This window comes from Hordeum vulgare, chromosome 2H (genome assembly GCF_904849725.1).
Source record: "Hordeum vulgare subsp. vulgare chromosome 2H, MorexV3_pseudomolecules_assembly, whole genome shotgun sequence".
NCBI lineage: Eukaryota > Viridiplantae > Streptophyta > Magnoliopsida > Poales > Poaceae > Hordeum > Hordeum vulgare.
In genome coordinates this window covers 53,558,734-53,581,261 of record NC_058519.1, presented here as the reverse complement: position 1 = coordinate 53,581,261, position 22,528 = coordinate 53,558,734, and positions in this window count along the sequence as shown.

Below are 22,528 nucleotides of genomic sequence, written 5' to 3'. Positions count from 1 at the left end.
AAGGGCTTTGCCTCTTGCCATGATCAAAAGAGTGAGAATAGAACAAGAGAATGAAAGATCATGTAATGATCTTATGGGAAGTGATGGCTTCACATATAAAAAGAATGAGGATTGAAACTTGTTGAGGGTAGGCAAACGTAGACCTTGGTCATTGTTGCAATTAATAGGAATTGATAAAGAAGGAGAGGTTCACATATAAATATATCATCACTGACACCATCTATGATTGTGAACACTCACTAAACTATTACATGCCTAGAAGTAGATGTTGGACAAGGAAGACAACGTAATGAATTGTGTTTGCTTGGCTCTGAAAAATGTTATATGATTAGAGATCCCTTAGCATGTGACGATTGCTTCCATCTCATATTAGCCAAAACTCCCGCACCAAGTAGAGATACTACTTGTGCATCCATAAACCTTCAAACTAGTTTTGCCATGAGTGTCCACCATACCTACCTATGGATTGAATAAGATCCCTTAAGTAAGTTGTCATCGGTGCAAGCAATAAAGATTGCTCTCTAATATGTATGATCTATTAGTGTGTGGAAAATAAGCTTTGTACGAACCTATGATGAGGAAGACATAAAAGCGACAGACTGCATAATAAAGTTCTTTATCACAGGAGGCAATATAAAGTGATGTTCCTCCACACTAAGAGGACACGCATCCAAACCTCAAAAGCGCATGACAACCTCTGCTTCCCTCTGCGAAGGGCCTATCTTATACCTTTACTTTTTGCCCTTGAAAGAGTCATGGTGATCTTCACCAATTCATTATTTCACCTTTATATTGGCTAACTCATATGCTTGGGAAAGATCTATATTCATATGTCAACTTGGAGGTAGGCATTCATGAATTATTATTGTTGACATTACCCTTGAGGTAAGCAGTTGGGAGGCAATACTATAAGCCCCTATCTTTCTCTCTGTTCAGCTGAAACTTTGATCTCATGAGTACCACGTGAGTTGTAGCAATTGTAGAGAACGAAGGAATGATTGAGTATGTGGATTTGCTTTACAAGCTCTTATTTGACTCTTTCTGATGTTGTGATAAATTGCAATTGCTTCAATGACTAAAGGTTATCGGTTGTTACTTCTCGATAAGGTTCTTGATCCATGCTTTACTTTGTGAAGGAATTATCACTTTAGCATGAGAGATTATATGTTGGTATTGCTGTTCTGATCATGATCATGATGCATGCATGTTCGTATCTTGTTTTGTTGACACCTCTCTCTCTAAACATGTGGACATATTTATTGAGCTAGGCTTTCGCTTGAGGACAAGCGAGGTCTAAGCTTGGGGGAGTTGATACGTCCATTTTGCATCATGTTTTCATGTTGATATTTATCGCTTCTTTGGCTGTTATTTCACTTCACGGTACAATTCTTATGCCTTTTATCTCTTATTTTGCAAGGTTTACATGAAGAGGGAGAATACCGGCAACTGGAATTCTGGCCTGAAAGTGGAGCAAAGTTGAGATACCTATTCTGCGCAACTCCAAACGCCGTGAAAATCAACGGGGATTATTTTCCCAATTTATAAAAAATATTGGGCCGAAGAAGTGCCAGAGGGGCACCAAGGGGTGCCCACAAGCCTGCACGGCGCGGCCACCCCCCCAGGCCGCGCCATGGGGGCTTGTGGGCAGCCCACTGGCCCACTGGCCCCCCTCTTTTGCTATATGGAGGGTTTCGTCCAGAAAAAAAAATCAAGGAGGAGCTTTTTCGTGGATTCACCGCCGCCACGAGGCGGAACTTGAGCAGAACCAATCTAGAGCACCGACAGGACGATCCTGCCGGGGAAACTTCCCTCCCGGAGGGGGAAATCGTCGCCATCGTCATCACCAACACTCCTCTCATCGGAGGGGACTCGTCACCATCAACATCTTCATGAGCACCATCTCATCTCCAAACCCCATCGCTTGTAACCAATCTCTGTCTCGCGACTCCGATTGGTACTTGTAAGGTTGCTAGTAGTGTTGATTACTCTTTGTAGTTGATGGTAGTTGGATTATTTGGTGGAAGAGTTTATGTTCAGATGCTTGATGCTACTCATTACCCAAGAGTATGATTATGCTTTGTGAGTAGTTACTTTTGTTCCTGAGGACATGGGATAAGTCATGCTAATAATAGTCATGTGAATTTGGTATTCGTTCGGTATTTTGGTATGTTGTATGTTGTTTTTCGTCTAGTGGTGTTATGTGAACGTCGACTACATAACACTTCACCATTATTTGGGCCTAGAGGAAGGCATTGAGAAGTAGTAAGTGGATGATGGGTTGCTAGAGTGACAGAAGCTTAAACCCTAGTTTATGCGTTGCTTCGTAATGGGCTGATTTGGATCCACTAGTTTAATGCTATTGTTAGACTTTGTCTTAATTCTTCTTTCGTAGTTGCGGATGCTTGCGAGAGGGGTTAATCATAAGTGGGATGCTTGTCCAAGTAAGGGCTGTACCCAAGCGCCGGTCCACCCACATATCAAACTATCAAAGTAACGAACGCGAATCATATGAACATGATGAAACTAGCATGATAGAAATTCCCATGTGTCCTCGGGAGCGTTTTTCCTCCTATAAGACTTTGTCCAGGCTTGTCCCTTGCTACAAAACGGATTTGGCCACTTTGCTGCACCGTTGCTACTTTTGTTACTTGTTGCTTGCTACGAATCATCTCACCACACAATCACTTGTCACCAATAATTTCAGTGCTTGCAGATATTTCCTTGATGAAAACCACTTGTCAGATCCTTATGCTCCTCGTTGGGTTCGACACTCTTACTTATTGAAAGGACTATGATTGATCCACTATACTTGTGGGTCATCACCCCCTGCCCCATTTTATTTAAAATGAAGCAGAATGGTCCAACCATACAACTCCAGGCTACATAGCAACTACCAGCAAAGACATGAAAGAGGAAAACCCCTCGCTTAAGGCAGAACCAAAGGAACTGTCGTGGAAGGAGGTAATTAACTACCTATTACAAAACGAACAATAGCTAAAGTTTTGCACCCAGGATAACAAACATAGATAGCATTCTAAATGACAGATTACAAATCAAATCCGCGCCAGGGAATCCTCGGTACTTCCCCGCGCCGCTTGTCCAGTAGGAGGATGAATTGTTTCAGTTCGGCTAGCTGTGCAGTGTCGCAGAGAACCCCCCATCGATGTAGCATCCCTCTTAATTTGGCAAGATTGCAGTCTAGACTTCTCCACATGCGCCCCTGGAAACAAAATTCATTCCTCAATTTCCAGATACTCCACAAGGAGGCAACAAACACCAAATTAAGAACATGTTTCTGTTTGTTTAATTTCCAAAAGGAAGCAACCTGAGTAATACAAGTAATTCTGTAGATTTTAAAGAACTCAGAAATGATAGCCCAAATGAGGTTAGAATTCACAAATCAAAGAATAAATGTTGAATAGACTCAGCTTCATTACAAAATAAGCATGTGTTATCTTCCACACTCTTTCTTTTAGCCACGTTATCTCTAGTTAGGGCCTTATTGTGCAGACAAAGCCACAAAAACACATGAATCTTAGTTTCCAGTGTCCATATAGGTGTATCAGGAGAGTCAGACAAAGGATATTCTCTAATATGGCCAATAAGATTCTCCCATTCATTCATGACCCTACCATCAACAGATCTTCTAAAAGATAGCCTAAGAACCATCCCATCCCAAACCTGGGACACAGTACAATCCTGTTGATTACATATATCAAACAGATCCCAAAATTTAACCTTAAGGGAACAATCCCGAGCCCAAGTGTCATGCCAAAAACTAACATTAACACCATTGCCAATCTTCCAATGGTAAAAGTTCCTGGTGGCTTGTAATGCCCAGGACACACCTTTCCAGAAAGGGGAGCCTATTTGCTGTCTGGCCCAGAATATATTTGGGCTAGACACATTATACTTGTAAGTATTCACTCTCTTCCAATCCCCAGAACTATTAAGAAAAAATCTTTTTCCCCAGGAAGCCAGCAGAGCCATATTATAATCTCTTATATTGGGAATCCCCAAACCACCAAATTTCTTCTTCCTAGACACCAAACCCAAGTTAGCCAAATGGAATTTGTGCTGATCTCCTATATTACCCCACAAAAAATGGGCCATCTGGGAATTGATGGCATTGATAGCCCATTTAGGAAACTTCACAATCGCCATAAGGTAAGCAGGAATGCTCACAATACAAGCACAAAGTAATATAATCTTGCCCCTAAAAGTAAGATATCTACCCAGCCAACTGATTGTTCTGCTGTGTATCCCTTGCAACGGCGCCAGAAATACTTCTGCTACCTCAAAAAGATCCCCGGCAACGGTGCCAGGAAGTAGTTGTGTCGACGGCACCAGGAATCCTTCAGCTACGGCTACGCCTTAAGGGACTTCCTAGGCAAGTATGCAAAGGATTCCCCCGTGGCCTTGGAGCCTTGCGTTGGTGTTCCCTCAAAGCGGAAAGGGTGATGTAGCACAGCGACGGTAAGTATGTCCCTCAGTTTGAGAACCAAGGTATCAATCCGGCGGAAGAGTATCTCAAGATCCTGCACAAACACAAAAGCTTGCACCCAACGCTATGAAGGGGTTGTCAATCCCTTATAGATTGTTTGCCAAGTAAGAACTGAAAGCAACAAAGTAACAAAGCAAAGTAAAAGCGGAGTTGTAAACGATGGATGTGAATAGACCCGGGGGCCATAGTGTTTACTAGTAGCTTCTCTCATGAAAGAAAGTAGACGGTGGGTGAACAAATTACTGTCGAGCAATTCATAGAACTGTGCAGAGTCGTGACTATATCTATGCAATGATTATTTCTATAGGCATCACGTCTGAAACAAGTAGACCGATACTTTCTGCATCTACTACTATTACTCCACACGTCGACCGCTATCCAGCATGCATCTAGTGTATTAAGTCCATAAGAACAGAGTAACGCCTTAAGCAAGATGACATGATGTAGAGGGATAATCTCAAACCAATGATAAAACCCCCATCTTTTTACCCTTGATGGCAACTGCTTGATGTGTGCCTTGCTGCCCCTACTGTTACTGGGAAAGGTCACCACATGGCAGAACCCAAAACCAAGCACTTCTCCCATTGCAAGAATCATAGATCTAGTTGGCCAAACAAAACCCAAGACTCGGAGAGACTTACAAGGATATCAAATCATGCATATAAGAAATCAGCAAAGACTCAAATATATATCATAGATAATCTGATCACAAGTCCACAATTCATCGGATCTCGACAAACACACCGCCAAAGAAGATTACATCGGATAGATCTTCATGAAGATCATGGAGAACTTTGTATTGAAGTTCCAAGAGAGAGAAGAAGCCATCTAGCTACTAACTACGGACTCGTAGGTCTGAAGTGAACTACTCACGAGTCATTGGAGGGGCGATGATGATGATGAAGAAGCCCTCCACCTCCAAAGTCCCCTCCGGCAGGGCGCCGGGAAGGGTCTCCAAATGAGATCTCACGGAAACGGAAGCTTGCGGCGGCAGAAGAGTATTTTCGAGGCTCCCCTGATTTTTTGCAGAATATTTGGGAATATATAGGCACAATACCTAGGTCAGGGGGCGGCCAGGGAGGCCACAAGCCTGCCCACCACCGCCTCCCCCTGGTGGCGGAGTGGGGGCTTGTGGGCTCCCTGGAGCCCACCTGGCTTGGCCCAAAAGCCCCCTGGACTTCTTCCGTTCGGGAAAAAATCATTTCGGGGTTTTTCTTCCGTTTGGACTCCGTTCCAAAATCAGATCTGAAAAGAGTCAAAAACACGGAAAAACAGGAACTGGCACTTGGCACTGAATCAATAAGTTAGTCCCAAAATAGATATAAAAAGATACATAAAACATACAAAGAAGACAAGATAACGCGTGAAACCATCAAAAATTATAGATACGTTTGAGATGTATCAAGCATCCCCAAGCTTAACTCCTGCTCGTCCTCGAGTAGGGAAGTGATAAGAATGAATTTTTGATGCTTTCATGCTACCTAGCTGTGACGCCCTCGATTTAATCGTACGCTAATCAAACACGCAAATGCGTACGATCAAACCCAAGGACTCACGGGGTGATATCACAACACAACTCTAGACACAAATAAAAATAACATCAGCTTCATATTACAAGCCAGGGGCCTCGAGGGCTAGAATACGAAAGCTCGATAAACACACGAGTCAGCGGAAGCAACAAATATCTGAGTACAGACATAAAACATGGGGTGCCTTAGAGAAGGCTAGCACAAAAGATACAACGATCGAACGAGGCGAGGCCTCCTGCCTGGGAACCTCCTAACTACTCCTGATCATCAGCGGCCTCCACTAGTAGTAGGCACCGTCGGGGTAGCAGTCGTCAGCGGCGGGGACCTCCATCTCCTGGGCTCCATCATCTGGTCGCAGCAAACGGATCAAGGGGACAAGGGGGGAGCAAAGCAGCGGTGAGTACTCATCCAAAGTACTCGCAAGTCTTACATCAGAACTATTCTAATTATGCACCAGTATCAAAGAAGGGGGTTATATGTGGACTGACTGCAGCAATGCGAGAATAGAGAGAGAAGGCCTAGTCCTATCGAAGACTAGCATCTTCAGGGTCTTGCAGCAATAGACGAGAGTAGAACAGGGGTAACACAATAATAGTCATATTGTTACAGCAATATTAAAGTGAGGTCACGCCTAAAGATCCTCCCTCGACTCCCTGCGAGGAAGCAATCCCGAGGCAAACTAATGATCCAGTTAAGTAACAATTGTAGTTGTAAAAGATCGGGGCACAACTCCAAGTCGTCCTGTAACCGTGGACACGGCTATCCGAATAGTTAATTTTCATCCCTGCAGGGGTGCACCACATGTCCCGTCACGCTCGATAACACTCTGGCCGGACATACTTTTCTGGGTCCTGCCCGGCCTCGGAATATCGACACGTCGCAGCCCCACCTAAGACTAATCAGAGAGGCCAGCCCGCCGGTCTAAATCCTAAGCACAAAGGGTTCGTGGGCCCAGTTCCCCTTCACGCTCCTGCACGTGGCGTGGGCGGCCGACGTCAGTCCTAGCATCCCTTAATCACAAGCGCGATGCATCTCGGGACCACTCGGGCGCGCGCCGCTACACTGCTGGCATCTGAAAAGCTTCGGCTGATACCGCGACGTCGAGTACCCATAATTCTTCCCGCGTAGCCGGTTAGTGCGAAAAGGCCTCCGACCAACCCAGATCAAATACCCAAATCCATTAGCATTTTAATTAGGCTAGCAACACAGTCTCGCGGGAATCCACCCGTCTTACAACTAAACACCGAAGATCCCAGTAACATGGTCGAGTAACTGTGTGGTTGTAACATCGGGGGAATCCGAGGTATCACCCTCGTTGGATTCCGAATGATGTACCCGTCAAGGTGGGCTTAGAGGAATCACCCTCGGGGGTCCCACACTCGCGGGGTGGCACGACAGAGACGCCATCGGGAATGGTGAAAGAGGGATCACCCTCGATAACCACGACCGACTAGCTATACTACAGAGATATCATCAGGAGTACTTAGCGAGGTGTCACCCTCGGTACCCGATAGTATCTCTGTAGCGTCGTACAACGAAGGGGGGTGAATGTGATGTGTCGGGTCTGGCTCGTCGATCAGAGATCGAGATTTGAAAACAAGCGGGGCAACTGATCTACGGGGTCAGAGGGGGTGACTGCTCCACCTATACTAAGCAGATTAAAGGTACAGGACTGAAAGTAGCAGTTCATCAAAAACAGGCTATGCATCAGATATAGGAGCTAACTACAACAGTAGCAAAATACTAATGCAAGCAGTAGGAAGAAAGACATAGACGATATAGGAATGATCAAGGGGAGTTTGCTTGCCTTGCTGCTCTGCGGCAAAGGACTGATCGGCAGGGGCGTAGATGAACCCGGCAGCAGCGTCAGTCTCGGGGTCTACCGGTAAGAAGAGGGGGAAGAAACAATAAATAATAGCACCGATGCAACACAAAGCATGACATGGAAATATGCAGGCTAGACATGAGCTAACGCAGCAACACCCGTCATAGACGGGTCGGAAGAATATCTGACGATATTTTCCGGGTCTCGGGCTACTACCGGTTATACTGGAAACGATGGAAAAGTTCCATGTTTACTATGCTAGGGACGCGTGACAGACGAACGGACCGTGTATCCGGGTTCATCTCGCTTTGCTGATCAACTTTCATGTTGAAATTATTTTGATCTGACTTACGGATTATTTAATATTAATTTTCAAAGTTTTATTAATTATTTAGGAGTTAAAAACAGATTTAAAAGATTTAATAAAATTCCAATATGACATCATCGCGATGTCAGGCTGACATCACATTTGACTAGTCAACTGACCAGCGGGTCCCGAACGTCATAGGCACAAGTTTTATTTAAGATTAAATATTTATTAATCAGATTAATTCAACGAGGGACCCACGTGTCATACTCTAATTATGTTAATTAATTATTTTAACTAAATATCTATTTATTTATCTATTTTAAGAAAACATTATTTTTAATTGTCGCGTGGGGCCTCCCTGTCATTGACAGCGGTGCATTGGCCCCACCGGTAAGTGGCCTTTGGTTATTTCCTCATTTATTTTTGTTAGATACCTATCCGTGCAAATACCGTATTCCTCTAAATATCCAAATACACAAATACATACATCACATCTCATACATACATACGGAATACAACCTTTGTTTTTATTTCTTTTTTCTTTTCTCTCAACACTCATCTCTCTCTCTCTGTTAACAGAGACAGAGAACTCTCTCTAACTCCATAGAAGAACCGAAAGTTCAAATCCTCCTACCGGAGTCCACCGTCGACGGATCGAGGCCCCGTTTGCCGGAACGGAACCGGGACGGCGAGGAGATCGACACGGTGGGAGGAGCCCGAGGAGGGGCTCACCGACGGTGACGTGACGGCCCGGTGAAGCCGGAGTTCGCACGTAGTTGACGGTGGAGACGGGCGTGGAGGCGGTGACGGTGCCGATGGTGGTGATGTGCCGGCGAGGAGGAGCCAGTGAGGAGGGCCCCCAGGAGATGGAGCCGCCGATGGTGAGGGGCTCGGCCGGCGGGGCTCCCGGGGTCGGCCGACGGGATGGGGAGGGCCCCGGCCGCCGGACCTGGAGGGGGGGCCGAGGTGGCCGGCGCCCCTGCCGGCGGGGTGGAGACCGAGAGGGGGCTCGCCGCGAAGAGAGGGGAGGAGCCGCCGGGGGAGGAGGTCGTGAGGTGGGGGGAGGCCGCCGGGAGAGGATGGTCGGAGGAGGGAGGCGGCCGTGGGGAGAGGAGGCCGCCGGCGGGAGGAAGGTGGCCGCCGGGGGGCTGCCGGCGGGAGGAGGGTGGCCGCCGGCTGGGGAGGGAGAGGGGCGAGGTGGAGGAGGCGAGATGGGGAGGGAGAGGCGAGAGGGGCAGAGGGGGGCGACGGGATCTCGGGGGGTGGGGGGGCTCTCGTGAGGTGGGGGGCCGAGAGAGGGGGAGGAGATGGCGCGTGGGGTGGGGCCCCCCACGAGGGGGGGGGGGTGGCTGGCGGCGGCGTGGGAAAGGGAGGGAGTTTGGCGAGGGGAGGAGGGTCTGGTCGCCAGGGGGGCGCGCTAGGGTTTTTGGGGAGGCCGGCTGGGCCACTTGGCCCAGTTGGGCCGGCTGGGGGGGGGGGGCTTTCTTCCTTTTTTTTTGTTTGTTTTGTTTTGTTTTACCTTTTACCTTTTTTATTATTTCTTTCTTTCAGTTTTCTTTCTTTCTTTCATCATTATTATTTATTTAATACTTTCCTTTTATATATATATCCTTTTAATACTTGTAATGAACCGATAAAGTGCTTTCCTTTGCTTTCAAATCATCGATCCGGACAGACGCGAATCCACGCGGGTCGGAGATGGGAATTCGATGACGTGGCATCATTAGCGGTTGATCACTGTAGCTTAATTACAATCACTACTGTAGCAAAAGTCGAGGATGTCACACTAGCATAGGTGTCCTTTGTAATTCCTCTTATGTGACGTGAATGTTCAGATCCATTAGATTCAAAACAATAGTTTGCTATTGACGTGGAAACAATAATAATTCAAGCAAACTAGCGAAGTAATCATGAACTTTCAAAATAACAAGGCCAAAAGAAAGTTATCCCTACAAAAGCATTATTTTGGCCATGCTCTATCATCATTGCACAACGAATTTAAATCATGCACAACCCCAGTATTGGCCAAGTAATTGTTTCACACCTTTACTTTCTCAAACATTTTCAACTCTCACGCAATACATGAGCGTGAGCCATGGTTATAGCACTATATATGGTGTGGAATGTGGTGGGGGTTGCAAGACAAAAAGGAGAAGATAGTCACATTAACTAGGCATATCAATGAGCTGTGGAGATGCTCATCAATAGATATCAATGTGAATGAGTAGGGATTTCCATACAAATGACGCACTAGAGCTACAAGTATGTGAAAGCTCTTAAAGAAAACTAGTGGGTGTGCATCCAACTTGCTTGCTCACGAAGACCTAAGGAAATTTTGAGGAAGCCTATCATTGGAATATGCAAGCCAAGTTATATAATGAGAATTTCCCACTAGCTATATGGTAGTGACAAAATGAGAGCCTCTCAATCATGAAGATCATGGTGCTCAAAATGCACAAGTGTGGAAAAAGTGGTAGCATTGTCCCTTCTCTCTTTTTCTCTCAGTTTTTTTTATTTTGGTGGGATCTTTGGCCTCTTTTTATGGGCTTCTTTGGCCTCTTTTATTTCCTCACATGGGAAAATGCTCCAATAATGATGATCATCACACTTTCAACTCAAAACTTAGAGCAGCTATGACTCTATATGGAATGCCTTCGGTAGTGTACCGTGGCAATGATCTAGCATGGCATAGACATCAATGGAAACATCATGATAGCTATCTTACGATCGTGCAAAGGTAATGTAGACGTGGTGGCACATATCATGGTGGTAGTTGCATGCAATATATCTCGGAATGACTTTGAAAAAGCCATAGTAGGTAGGTATGGTGGCTGTTTTGAGGGAGGCTAATGGTGGGTTTTGTGCACCGGCGAAAGTTGCACGACACTAAGAAGACAGTGATGGTGGAAGGTGAAAGTGCATCTAAACCATGGAATCAACATTAGTCATGAAGAACTCATATACTTGTTGCAAAAGTTTTATTAGTAATCGAAACAAAGCATTCAACGCATACTCCTAGGGGAAGGGTTGGTAGGTATAAACCATCACGCGATCCCGACCGCCACGCAAAGGATGACAATCAATATACTAATCATGCTCAGATTTCATCACATAGCGGTTCACCATACGTGCATGCTACAGGAATCACTAACTTCCACACAAGTATTTCTAGATCCACAACACCTTACTAGCATGACTTTAATATTACCATAACCACAACTCAAAACTAATTGAGATGAATCAAACTTGTCTAACTATTCAATGCACATGAAGGTGGAAGTTTTCGTATCCCTTTGGATAACTACCCCTTTTGAGACTACTTTCAAAGCATAGATCAACTACCAAGCCACGCACCGCTGCGCTCTAAAAGATATAAGTGAAGCACATAGAGCAAAAGTATCTAGCTCAAAAGATATAAGTGAAGCACATGTGAGCTGAATTGTCTACCAAAAGATATAAGTGAAGCTCGACAAAATCATGGTGTGTGCGTGTATCTCTCTCTAGGTGTGCAGCAAGGATGATTGTGTCACAACAAAAAGAAAAGACTCCTACGATACAAGACGCTCCAAGCAAAAACACATAACATGTGGTGAATAAAAATATAGCCCCAAGTAACGTTATCGATGGATTGAAGACGAGAGAGGGGATGCCTTCCCGGGGCATCCCCAAGCTTAGGCTTTTACGGCATCCTTGAATCTCTTGGGGTGCCTTGGGCATCCCCAAGCTTGAGCTCTTGCCACTCTTTATCTTTTTGTCCATAAGAACTTCACCCCAAACTTGAAAACTTCACAACACGAAACTTAAACAGAAACTCGTGATAACATTAGTACAAGAAAGCAACAGGGCCGATCCTGAGATTTCGGGGGCCCGGGGCAAAGCTGAAACCGGGGCCTCTCAATATAAGAAAATGGTACAATTTTAACTTTGTAAGGCTTTTTTCAGCATAAAATTTGTACAAGTTTGAAGAATTTTTCTTGTACAACATACTACAGACAGAATATACAGTAGGAATCACGGTCATTTTTCTATATACTCCCCCCGTCCCAAAATAATTGTCTTAAGCTTAGTATAATTTTGTATTAGAGCTAGTACAAAGTTAAGACAGTTATTTTGGGACGGATGGAGTATATCGTTTGGTACTACTTCATTTGATCCATCGCTCCATTCGTTTGCAACATTAGCATTGGCCTTTTTTTCTTACTTTACCACAGTTCTAAATCTAACAACAAATGAACAAATCAATTCTCGCCGAAGAGTTAATTATATGGCGTATTGGGCTATGATTTCTTATTGTGTTGTTGATGTCCCCAAAACATTGAAAGTAACTTCACATTGCTAGATTCCATCAATCAATTTATTCGGCAAAGAGGGAAAAACTACAATCCTATGGAACTTTGCCCGTATCAAGAATTTTACAATCGTATATGTATACATGTATGCGGCAGATTGATGTAGTATGCATTCTCGTACCTAGCTCCGAGGATTGAAGGCAACGCTTTCACCCAGTCTGGCCGGAATAGACGACGGGTTCAAAGCACAAAGCTATCATCACCCCAGTGGTCCGCGGGATGGAGATCTATTCTCCTCGTGGTAATCGGTCAGCAGGACGAGCCGACGAGGTTGCCGTAGACCTGCAGGCTGCATCCCATCGACTATTCCGGCTCGTCGGAGGGTGCTTTGGACTTGGCGTACGCACGTACCCATATATTTCGATCTTGGCGGGGTGATATTTGATCTGTGCAGCAACAATCGATGGAGAATCTGGGAGATGATTGACGACGCGCAGAGGAGATAATGGAGTCGACCTCGCAATCATAGGAAGAAATTGTGTGCTACGCCTCAACGCAGATCGTGGAGTCAACTGTCACTTTGGGGTAGGCCTAGTACAGAGCACGGGGCCCCTCGGTCGCAGGGGCCCGGGGCGGCCGCCCCGCTCGTCCCCCCTCAGGGCCGGTCCTGGAAAGCAAACCACCACTTCCTTAGGTACTGTAGAAAACTCAAATTCTAATTGTCCTGATGTTGGGTTACTGTACTTTCAATCTTCCAGGGCTAATACCCCCCGATACTATCCATAGTTTCATCAAAATAAGCAACCAACACAACAAAACAGAATCTGTTAACACCAGACCTGTTTGTAGCAATCTGTATGTTTCGTATACCTCTGGTACTTCAAAAATTATGAAAAATTATGAAAGTCTGAAGAATTTGCATAGAAATCAGAAGCAAAAATAATCAACTCAAAAGCTCTTACATAAAAAAAATTAAAATTCGTTTCGTGAGCAGAAAGTTTCTGTCTTTCCCAGCATGACCAAACGATCATCCTCAAGACTAATCATAACGGTTTTGCTTGGCACAAACGCAAAAAGAAACACAAAAAACACAATCATAAAATAATTATTAAAGTTTGGAAAACACAAAACAGAAAGAAAAAGGATAGATTCGTTGGGTTGCCTCCCAACAAGCGCTTTTGTTTAACGCCCTTAGCTAGGCATTGAATGATGCTCTCACAAAAGACAAGAATTGAAGCACAACGAGAGCATCATAAAGCATGTGAAAATCACATCTAAGTCTAACATACTTCCTATGCATAGGCATTTTATAGGAGAACAAATTGGCAAGACAACCAAAAGTTACCAAATGCAAGGAAGAAGAAAGAGACAATAGCAATCTCAACATAACGAGAGGTGATTTGGTAACATGAAAGTTTCTACCACAATATTTTCCTCTCTCATAGCAATTACATGTGGGATCATATTCAAATTCAACAATGTAACTATCACAAAGGATATTCTTTCCATGATCCACATGCATGCAAATTTGACGCTCTTCAAAAATAGTGGGATTATCATCAACTAAGGTCATGACGTCTCCAAACCCACTTTCAATCTTATAGCAAATATCATATTCATCATGAGGCTTAAACAAATTTTCAAGATCATAAGAAAGATCATCACCCCAATCATGATTATTGCAACAAGTAGTGGACAAAGAAAAACTAGCATCCCCAAGCTTAGGGTTTTGCATAATTTCAGCATGATTGTCACTAATAGAATTTATAGTGAAACCATTGCAATCATGCTTTTCATCCAAGGAACCCTCGTGAATCACTTCATGAATTTCTTCCTCACAATTTTCAGATTCACGCATCTTACGCAAAACTCCAAAGAAATAGTCAATTTCCCTCAACTCACTAGCAATTTGTTCCACACAAGTGGGTCTGTTAAAGAGACTAGCAAGGGGATGAGGATCCATATCACTAGATTTTCAGCAAGCGAAGATGCAAGCATATTGAGGGCACATGGCACACAAGCGAACAGAAAGCAAGCGAGAGAAAAGGGCGAACGAAAAAGGCAAAGGAGAAAGGCAAATGAAAACAGCAAAAGTGAAGTGGGGGAGAGGAAAGCGAGAGGCAACTCGCAACAAAAGTAAATGCAAGAGAAGAGTTTGTGAGACCTACTTGGATAGATCTTGATTTCTCCTCCTCGGCAACGATGCCATAAATACTTCTGATTGTTCTGCTGTGTATCCCTTGCAACGGCGCCAGAAATACTTCTGCTACCTCAAAAAGATCCCCGACAACGGTGCCAGGAAGTAGTTGTGTCGACGGCACCCGGAATCCTTCAGCTACGGCTACGCCTTAAGGGACTTCCTAGGCAAGTATACAAAGGATTTCCCCCGTGCCTTTGGAGCCTTGCGTTGGTGTTCCCTCGAAGCGGAAAGGGTGATGTAGCACAACGACGGTAAGTATTTCCCTCAGTTTGAGAACCAAGGTATCAATCCGGCGGAAGAGTATCTCAAGATCCTGCACAAACACAAAAGCTTGCATCCAACGCTACGAAGGGGTTGTCAATCCCTTATAGATTGTTTTCCAAGTGAAAACTTAAAGCAACAAAGTAACAAAGCAAAGTAAAAGCGGAGTTGTAAACGATGGATGTGCATAGACCCGGGGGCCGTAGTGTTTACTAGTGGCTTCTCTCATGAAAGCAAGTAGACGGTGGGTGAACAAATTACTGTCGAGCAATTGATAGAACTGTGCAGAGTCGTGACGATATCTATGCAATGATTATTTCTATAGGCATCACGTCCGAAACAAGTAGACCGATACTTTCTGCATCTACTACTATTACTCCACACGTCGACCGCTATCCAGCATGCATCTAGTGTATTAAGTCCATAAGAACAGAGTAATGCCTTAAGCAAGATGACATGATGTAGAGGGATAATCTCAAACCAATGATAAAAACCCCATCTTTTTACCCTTGATGGCAACTGCTTGATGTGTGCCTTGCTGCCCCTACTGTCACTGGGAAAGGTCACCACATGGCAGAACCCAAAACCAAGCACTTCTCCCATTGCAATAATCATAGATCTAATTGTCCAAACAAAACCCAAGACTCGGAGAGACTTACAAGGATATCAAATCATGCATATAAGAAATCAGCAAAGACTCAAATATATATCATGGATAATCTGATCACAAGTCCACAATTCATCGGATCTCGACACACACACTGCCAAAGAAGATTACATCGGATAGATCTCCATGAAGATCATGGAGAACTTTTTATTGAAGATCCAAGAGAGAGAAGAACCCATCTAGCTACTAACTACGGACCCGTTGGTCTGAAGTGAACTACTCGCGAGTCATTGGAGGGGCGATGATGATGATGAAGAAGCCCTCCACCTCCAAAGTCCCCTCCGGCAGGGCGCCGGGAAGGGTCTCCAGATGGGATCTCGCAGAAACGGAAGCTTGAGGTGGCGGAAAAGTATTTTCGAGGCTCCCCTGATTTTTTGCGGAATATTTGGGAATATATAGGCGCAAGACCTAGGTCAGGGGGCGGCCAGGGAGGCCACAAGCCTGCCCACCGCCGCCTCCCCCTGGTGGCGGAGTGGGGGCTTGTGGGCTCCCTGGAGCCCACCTGGCTTGGCCCAAAAGCCCCCTCGACTTCTTACGTTCGGGAAAAAAATCATTTCTGGGTTTTTCTTCCGTTTGGACTCCGTTCCAAAATCAGATCTGAAAAGAGTCAAAAACACGGAAAAACAGGAACTCGCACTTGGCACTGAATCAATAAGTTAGTCCCAAAAAAGTTATAAAAATATACATAAAACGTACAAAGAAGACAAGATAACAGCGTGAAACCATCAAAAATTATAGATACGTTTGATACGTATCACTAACCATAGATACTTTTGATAATCCTGTCAATCAATGGCTGTAAATCTTCCCTCCTCAATTTGTCATAATGAAGAAGTACTCCCAGATACTTGATAGGAAAAGATCCTATGTTACAGTAGAAAATCTGGGCAAAACAATTAACCCTGTTTTCATCAATATTTATAGTGATGAGACCACTCTTATGAAAGTTGATCTTCATACCCGAGAGATTCTCGAAACATGACAAAATCCATTTGAAATTGCTTGCTTTTTCATACGAGTCCTCTAAAAAAGGAGAGTAGCATCCAAATATTGAAGACTAATTATCCCACCTGGGACAACATTAGTCAGCAGCCCAGAAATTAATCCCTGATCAGAGGCTTTGTTTAGCATCTTAGAGAAGACATCCGCAACTAAATTAAAAAGAAGAGGAGATATAGGATCCCCTTGTTTGAGGCCTTTTCCACTCATAAAATATGGGCCTGTAGTGTCACTGATTCTAACACTAAAAGTGTTTTGAAATAATAGGCATTTAATCCAAGAAATCCACTTAGGGCAGAAATCCCTTGATTCTAACAACTCAAACAGAAAATCCCAACTAACTCTATCATAAGCTTTCTCATAATCCAGCTTAAGCACAAGCCCTGGATTGTTAGATTTTTTTCACCTCATGAATCACTTCATGAGATAGGACCACACTCTCCAGGATATACCCGCCTTTAATAAAAGCAGTTTGATTTGGGGAAATCAATCTATTACTAATAGGAGATAATCTATTAGTTAACACCTTCGAAAAAATCTTAACCACACAGTTGCTAAGGCTGATAGGCCTAATTTTTTTCGTAATATTCGCATCTGGTTCTCTGGGAATTAGAATGATTAAAGCAAAATTTAGTCTATGTAACTCTAATCTTCCTTCCGCAAAGTCTTCCACCAGAGCCATAAGGTCAGATTTGATCAGGGTCCAAAAAATTTGATAAAACAGAAAAGAAAGGCCATCAGGTCCACGAGCACCATTGGCATATGAGCCAAAAAATGCACTTTTAGTTTCCTCCTCTGAAAAATTCTTTTGAAGATCATCATTCTCATATTCAGTGATCAATTCATCATCCTGCCAAAATGCAGGACCAAGATGTATATTATGTCTCTCTTCTCGGGCAAACAAGTTTTTATAAAAGGAAGTCGCAATGGCTAACATCTCTTCCGTAGTAGAAACAGGGCCCTGGTCCCCCACTAATTCGGAAAGATGGTTCTTACGATGTCTATGATTAGCTAAAGCATGAAAGTGTGCATTATTCTTGTCCCCATCCTTAATCCTCCGATCTCTAGATCACTGCCACAAGGCAGTCTCCTCCTTCCTCATAATATTCTCCAACTCAATTTTAATATCTTCCATACGATTTTTATCCTCCCCCGTAACTCTGTCTGTTTCCGCAAAAACATTCAGAATGTCAAATTCCTGAATCAGATCTCTTTTCTTCCTCTTAATAGCAGCCTCCACATTTGCACTCCAACCTTTAATCTTTTTTCTTAGACGTTTGGTTTTAGAAATCCAAACATCAATGGCCTCTCCACCTAAACTGGGAGTATTCCAAACACTTTCCACTATCTCCCTAAAACCACGCTGATCCAGCCACCACTTTCCAAACCTAAACATTTTAGGAGAGACAACTCTCCGAGCCATAGTGTCAAGTAATAAAGGAGTGTGATCACTACCAATCCTGGGTAGGGCCCTCAACACTGACAATGGAAACAAAGTATCCCAGGAAGGTGATACAAAACACTCTATCAATGGTAGCATAAATGGGGTTTTCCTGATTATTGCACCAGGTATATTTCCTGTTGGCAACATTAATCTCCATCAGACCCCATTTATTAGCCCAAACATTGAAAATTAAAGTAGTCGATTGATTCACATTGCCATTACTCTTATCCAAATCAGACCTGACTAGGTTAAAATCACCACCCAGAAGGATGGGATAGGTTGCACAACTCATCACCTCATGCAACTTAGAAATAAATTCTAACTTGTATTCATTATAAGAAGTGCCCTAAATCACAACGAATTGCCAAACATTTTTATCCTGCTTGTTCTTAACCATGGCAGTCACACAAAACTTCCTATTGAGAAAGCCAATGACTTCAAAAACATCCTCATTCATGCCCACAAGGACACCCCCGGCAGTTTTCAGGGCATGTAATTGATGCCATGAAAAGCTTTTATTACCAGCAATGGTACTCAAAGTATTCATATCTGTACTCTCTCAGGCGTTGTACTTTACCAGGTTGACCAAGACCTCTAATATTCGAAAAAGCTCCTATCATGAAATCTTAAAAGGGTGGGACAGGCTACAAAGCCTTCTGGGTTGTCTTGGGATTGGGCAGACACCATCTAGATCACGAGCGCCCTTTGACCTAGTAGTATCATCCCATTTAGAACCCCTCTCATCACCATGAACAGATGTGTATAGATCAGTAGGTAAAACAGTTTCAGGGTTGTTATCAGCAATTTCTAAGCATCTAATATGTTCTCCAACCACTAAATCTTGGATAATTTTATTTTGTTCCTCACCATCCTCACCCATACACAAATCTATGCTAGAAATTTGATTAGCAAGAACATTAACTGTAGTATTAATAAAAGAGCTACCTTGAAAGGATGAAGGAATCTCCAGATTCTTCTTCTGCACGTAAGCTGTAGCTTTTTCCATAATCTTGACATTGCCATGTTGCCTTGTGATGGGTCTAGTAGAGAGCACATGCCCCCATTTCTTCATCTTGTTGGAATCTCCTTTCAGCTTCTTCTCCATCTCAGCCATTTCCAAAGATTCCATTAGAGATCTCTTAGCAGAACCAATATTAGATGCCATCTTCTCAGGGAGGCAAACCATTTCAGGCATAGGAATATCATCCTCTCCTTCAGAATCTCCCATTTCAAACTTCCTAAGCTGGGAAGAGTAGTAATCCATGTGGGAGCAGATATCCATATCCTCTTGGTTGATTGCAGCAACATCTTCAAGGAGGTCTTCCACATGAGCAGGGGGGTCCTGTTTCCAACCTCTTCAATGAATTGTTCATGAAGATCATCATTCTGAATCATGGGGTGAAACTAAGCTGCAGCCATATATTTTTCTCCCCTTTTCCACCAGAACCAGAAGGTTCCCCACTTGAAAAGTTAGCTTTATCTAATTCATCAATAGGTTCAGTTCCCTCTCCCAGAAAGTCTTTATCCTGGTCCAGATCATCCTCCAACTTATCCTCCTCATCAATATCCAAATCAGGATCCTCATCATCCCCATTAGATCCTTCCCCAATTTGAGTAAACCCCTCCACAGAAAAGTACATAATGTATAGCTTCTTCTTCATCTCCGCCAGCCTCTCATAAGGAATTCTAGTGGGGTCTCTACAAGCAACTTTGATCCTGATCTTCTCATAAAAACTTTTGAATATTCCATTCCAATCTACATCAACTAGAATTCCAAAACAAGAAGCTATCTGGACAAACACCTTTCAAGCACACCATCTAGGGGGAATCCCTTCCACCTTGATCCACACCTCAGTGAGCTCTCCATAATGTTCCAGCATACCAACCCATTCACAGATTTTGACAGAAACACCATCAATTGGAAGATCAAAAGCAGGGAACTCTATGAGGTCTTCCACTTTCTTCCACAGAGGGAATCTCAGCAGGAATTTCCTCTCTTCAAGCTCCCTGTTCTGCCAAGGCCACTCTTTTCCCTTACAAAAAATGCCATTCAGTTGGGTAATTAAATCTGAAGCAGAAACCTCACCCTTCAGGACTTTAAGAATAGCACAGTTCTTAAAGTTCAGCCAATTGGATTCAGCAGCCATGGGGATATCTATATGATAGAAACCCAATCCTGTAGCTGCACTCCCAAAGAATTCAGCAGATGGTTGAAGTTTAGCCCAGGCAATGCAGTTGTTGACATTATGAAACCTAGAGCAGATGAAACACTTCTTTTGCTCTACACAATTTCCTACATAGTGGCCAGGCCAACTACAATTGAAGCATATCATTTCCTTGTGCCTTGGATCCAAAGGCTGCACCACAGGGGTTGGAGGGAGGACAGGGGCTGCAGCTTGCCCAGCAGTGGTGGCTGTGGCTTTAGGGACATTGCCAGCAGGTGGCTTCGGGGCTGGCACCCCCATCTTTACAGCAGGAGCAGTAGGAGGAGCAGCAGGAGGAGGGGGAGGAACTCCGTGTCCCCCCTTCTTTGGAGGCTGCCTCTTAGCTCGTTGCCCCCCTCGTCGATCCATATTCTTCTTCACAACAGCCGCAAAGGAGATGCTACCACGACCAATCCCCTCACAGCTGATCTGGAATTTGGTAGGAACTGGGTCAAAACGACCAGGGCGAACTACAGGGTAGCAATCCTCCACAGAAAAACAACCAAATCTGAATAAGTCTTTCCTGATCCAGAAAAGGTGGCTATCGAGGGAGGAGCTAGGGTTGGGAGGGGGCAGACTGTGGCTAGGTCTGTTCTGGCGGCGGCTGGGGTAAGGGATAACCCAGAGCTGTCCATAGAAATTTGCCACCTCTTCCTCAAAGTTCTGATGGCGCCCAGGAGGCGTATTCCTCTTTCCTGCTTTCCTAGGAACCACAGATCCTTTGATCAATGGTTTGGGAGCCATCCTCGACCCCAGAAGAGGCCAGTCTCTCTCTGCCACTTTATCAGCACTCTCAACAGCTGCAGATACTGTATTCAACCTATGATTAACAGCAGCATAATTTTCGGCATCAACCTGCCTTTTTTTCTCAAAGCTCACGGCAGCACTCTCTGCAAAAGTAGGATCGTCTCTAATCTGGTGAGAACAATCAGGAGATGGAGACAAACAACCATCGGGCGCAAGCTCCACATCTAATTCAGGCCTACTATGACCACCTACTCCAAATTCCAGAGGAGGAACAATCCTCGAACTACATTTTCCCTCTGCAGAAGCAGGTTCATCGCTACCCTCGTGAGATCCCAGGTTACGAACAGAAACAACAGGCAATCTACAACCAGGCACAAGCCTAACCTCTAATTCCATGCTATTATCAACTACCTCATCTACCACAGGAGGAACAATCCTCGAAACATTATCCTCAATCCTAACAACATCCCCAATTGCACAAACATAGAACAAATTCTTATTACGTACCTTTCTCCATCTCCGGGGAACCTTCCCACGGCCACCATGCCATGGGGGAGGTTCCCCCACCCAAGGAATCAATGGTCGGGAGGAGGGTTGACCCCCTGCGGCAGCACCGCGAGAGGCACCGGTGACAACACCATCATTGGAGGAGGGTCGATGTTGAGGAGGAAGGGGATCGCCGTCTTGAATCTGCTCCACTTCGTCGTTGATTCCGTCTCCCGCATCGCCGAGTAGATCAATTCGTAGTCCATGCCTCCGCCGTCCCCACAGAAGCGATCTCGCTCCTCAAGCGTCGCCATGCGGATTATCTCCACCATGATCCCCGGCCAGCGCGCTTGATTCGGGAACTTCCCACGAACAACTCGGATCATCTCCTCGCGGGCCTCCGATGAGTGGAGCGCTGCTGTCGGCAGGAGGGTCACCGGCGCATCCCTGGGAGGCGACACCGAGCGAGGTCGCTGCCCTCGACTTCTCCTCCTCTCTCCTGCCATCAGATGCGCGTTGAGGAAGGGGAAGGGCCGAAGAGGGAGATGGGCGAAGAGCCTGCCCGATGCAAGTGTCGCGCAACGGAGAGGAAATGCGGTGGGACGGCTCGGGGGCGGGCGGTGGTGGGCAGTAAGTGTCATTAATGGCGGTAGGTGTGTCTCGCCATTAATGGCGGTAGGTGGCGTGTCGCCACACGCGTCGCCTCGAGCCATCCGGCTGTCGGTCCTCGTAGCCAGTCTTCTATTGCACCCAGGGCCAACCATAAATCGGCCTTCAAGTTCTACGACCCTTTTGAAATCTTGGCTCGTGTGGGGGAAATGGCTTAGGCTGCTCATAGTGGGGAGTAACTTAGCCAAGTAACATGCACATGTTACTGGTCTATGTTACTACCTCCATAGTGGGTAGTAACATTTGTGGGATGTCATATTAATTAGGATATAGACTCATTTTGTATTAGTATGTGTGATGTTACTGTAACATAGCTAGTTACCACAAGCACCTCTCTCCTCATTAACTCACTGCCACATAAGCAAATTTGCATTGTAATGTGTGATGTTACTAC